Raw genomic sequence first — 4,046 nt, 5'->3', positions numbered from 1 at the left:
TTAACTTGATGGGTTATGTTGAATTTCTGCTGATGTTTCAGGGTATGCATGTGAGCTAAGTTGAGATTTGTTCTTGATTGTTTGGTTGAGTTTTGGGACTAGACTCTGTTAGGTTTTGATGCTGAGGCTGTGTTAGAACTTCTGTGATGAATGTTTGGATTGTTGGCTTGATTTTGGGGATAATTGGATTGGTTTTTGGGGTAAAAATGGTGAGTTTTTCTGGGCTCGAGGAGTCGGGCCACGACGCTGTTCTTGTTGAGCCACGACCCCTTAGAACTTGGGGCATCTGGAAATGGAGGCGCGCCGCGACGCTCTTCAGGAAGGGTCGCGACGCGTGTGGGTTGAAATGAGGCAGGGCCTCAGGTTGAGCAGAGGGATACGACATGAGTTCCTAGGGCCGCGGTGCTTAGTGCATTTTTGGGTTCTAGAGAAGTTTTAGGCTCAGGAATTCAATAGTTAAGGCTCGGGATGGATTTTATCACCCGGATTGATAGAATTCAATGTTCCGGAGACTAGAATTATGACCCAAAGCTATTCAATGGATTAGAACTTGATGGGTGGAAATTGTTAATGCGTTGTGACTAGGGTTTCGGCAAGGCGCGGACTAGGGGATTGTGCTCGAGACATCGGTACTTGGAAAGCTTGGGACACAGGTAAGAAAACTACTGTTCCCATAGAGCTTGAGTTGCAGGGCTCGACCCTATATGACTGTGTAGCAGGGCGTAGCCCTTTGATTGAATTTATATGTGTTTAGGTATCTGTTTAGTTATATTATGTGTACATATAAATGAATGAATGACAAGAGCCGGGAATGGTGAGGGCTGGGAACGGCAAAGGCCGAGAACGGCAAGGGGCCGAGAGCAGCGTTTAGCACGCGAAGTGCGAGTTGCTAGGGCGAGACCCTAAAGGGTACCTGGGATATCCTTACGGTATAGACCGCAAACCCAGGGCCTGATAAAGTGCCTAGGACGGCATGGCCGTATGTGCATAGCTTGATGATGGCTTGTTTATATGTTAAGTGTTTGAAAAGCATATTTTATCTGCTTGTGAGGGTTTTCTTGTTGGGCTTCGGCTCACGGGTGCTCTATGGTGCAGGTAAAGGCAAGGGGAAAGTCGACCAACCTTGAGTATGGTGAGCGTGATGAGCGGTGCGTACATGTCTGGTCTACCTGGTTGCCACGGCCGGGGACGCTTTTTGGAGATGATTGTAGTAAACTTAGATTTTGTCGTTTAGCCGACTCTGGATATATTTTGAATTGTAAATATTTCTAAACAATATTTTTCGGATCCCAAATGTTAAACGCTTTATAATTTTCAATGAAAGGTTTATTTTCAAGTTTATGACTCTGATTATGGTTTTATTACACTTTTGTCCTAAAACCTCGATTATCGAGTTAACTGCACATTTTAACTCACTTAGTAATGGCTCTAAGGTAGTAGGGCATTACAAGAATCCTTGCTAGTGGAGATGGTGTAGCGCTTCGGACATCTTAAACAACAAAACCAAGCAGTTAGCGCCTTGACCAGAAGAGAGATAGGCATGAACCTCTCAGGGAGTGGAAGAGAAAAAGAATTCTAAAGGACTAGGGTGTCCTCGGAACCAAAGAATTAGTACCGAAGAACACCATCGGAGTTCATGAACCTCGCCAGAATCTGGGAAATTTCCAGATTCCAGTTAAAGGTCCAGAGGTACGTAAAGCGCAAAAAGGCCTAAAATGATCCATTTAGACCGTTTTTAATTTTTAACGTCAAAACGAACCCAAAAAGGCTAAAAGAAGTTCAAAATGACCTCTGAATACCATAAATCAATAGCGCCTAATGTATGTAACTATTCTCAACCCAAAAACTCAAAACATAAAAGGAAATAACACACTTACTCAAGACGTAGTGCCTGTAAGCGTTGTGCCGCGTGCAGACAGAAGTATTTCATCTTATTCACCCCGAAGTATGAAGATTCTCTCCAGCCATCCAGGTCGCCGGAGGTTAAGAACTGATAAAGATTGGGGTTGTGAGTAAACGAGGGGTTTTGAGAGAGTTTGGAAAGCTCTGGTATTTCTAAAAATTTCAAACGACAAAAGTGAACAAGAGAGAGGCAACTCTCAAGTTTTATACACGAAGGACTTAGGGAGGAAGCAACTCCACCTCGAGTATTGATCACCTATGGGGTAGGCACTCGAGCGTCACCCAACGGTCACAGTTATCAAGGCACGGATCGTGATCATTAGCATGGGAAAAGGAAGCCTCGGGTACAAGGTGAAAATAAACTTTAGATACGGATTGGACATTTTGGGCATGGAACAAAATCCTCATTAATTGTAGTGATTGATGGGCCTAGCAATGGGGAGTCAACACATGGCATTACCTTTTTGGAGCGTGACATCACGAAGAGCCAAAGTGTCACCCCTCGAAGACCTTTGAAATTATACCTCTCAAACTAGGTCTCCATTGTTTGAGGAAAAGTGAAGACTTGGAGGGAAATGTTGTCCGTGATTTCATCATTGGACAAGTGGCAATCATTAGAGAAGTAATTAGGCCCCTTATGAGCTAATGAAGTCCTGTGGAGCTCTCTTAGAGATCCTCGGAGCGTAGATTCCTTCCAGCACGTCGTCATCCGTTTCCAGGCATGCATATCTTCAAGTTAGGCCACGTCTTGAAGACATCTGTTATGGTCCTCCCATTTTCTTGGTCAGCTATCCTCTAGATCTAGGAGTTTGTTCTCAGAACCTGGACGGAACGCTAGATGTCAATCGCAACAATTTTGTACCACAAACGGCCATACGACAACTTTTTGTGCCTCACGTAGTGGTGTTGAGCCCATACACTCAAAAATTGGCATGTCCCAATGCGCTGTGTGACATGGGAAGCATGCATCTGTATTCTGACAGTGTTAGGGGGCATGTCTCCTATAAAGTAGTGGGCTGCAACCTACGAATTGGGCCCCATGCAATACGCCTGGGCCCACCACCTTAATTAGTGTACCTGGAGGTGTTAATTAGCATTAAACTCCAAAATGATTGGGAATATTTGTAATAAATCCCTAGTTAGGGAATTAATTGTCCCTAGCCACTATAAATAGGATTGGGGCTTCCATTGTGAAGGACTTTTGGCTTATGGACTTTTGATCCCTCTTTTTGACCCATTAAAACTTGTCATGTCAAACTTTTAGAACACTAAATAATAAAGTCTCGTGGATTAGGGTTGTTTTATAATCTGAACCACGTAAAATCTATGTCTTTGACCAACATTTCTTTAAGTTCTTGTTTAATTAGTTGATAATGAAAAAGGCAGTCAACACCCTCCATTTATAGGCTTAGGAATTTACATAGATGGGTCGTGGGCCTTACATGGCTTGCATAACAAGTAATAATAAAATAATGAAAATAATCAACAGATAATACATATCAAATGATAAATATCTAGTGAATATATGTTTGAACTAACTAATCTTATGCGTCTTTTCAGTAGCATACGACCAATTCTGGTCAAGTGTTCCATCGACCATACTAGCATTGCTTTTCTGACTTAAACCTTGATTAAATCGTGACTAGTTGTGTGATGAAGCTTTTTGTGAATCTCTATCTTCTTGTTGAGGGTCAACTAGCCTCTTCAAAGGTTCTGTCATTGCTTGGTATCCATGTGTCAGGAATTTGTGCCACGTCATCACCATAGTATTTAGGGAAAATAATCAATATTTAGTAATTATATTAATATACATTCAATTATTATAAAATATCATTATTATAATAATATTTAATACAAGACTAGGTATTTAACAATTATATTAATATAAATTCAAATGTTATAAAATATCATTATTATACCAATAAATAATACATAATCTTAATTTTTATTAAAAAAATTATCATTTATGTTTAAAAAGAAAATATGTTATTTTTTATTATTTAATCTAACTTATATAAATATATATTCATATTAAATAATAACAAATATTATATATACATTATATATATTTATTGTGTGTGTGCGCATAATATGATTCTATAACTACATAAGAAATTAGAATGACTTTTCTCTTCTATAAAGAA

The sequence above is a fragment of the Humulus lupulus genome, chromosome 3 (assembly GCF_963169125.1).
Source record: "Humulus lupulus chromosome 3, drHumLupu1.1, whole genome shotgun sequence".
Taxonomy (NCBI): Eukaryota; Viridiplantae; Streptophyta; class Magnoliopsida; order Rosales; family Cannabaceae; genus Humulus; species Humulus lupulus.
This window is presented reverse-complemented; position numbering follows the sequence as displayed.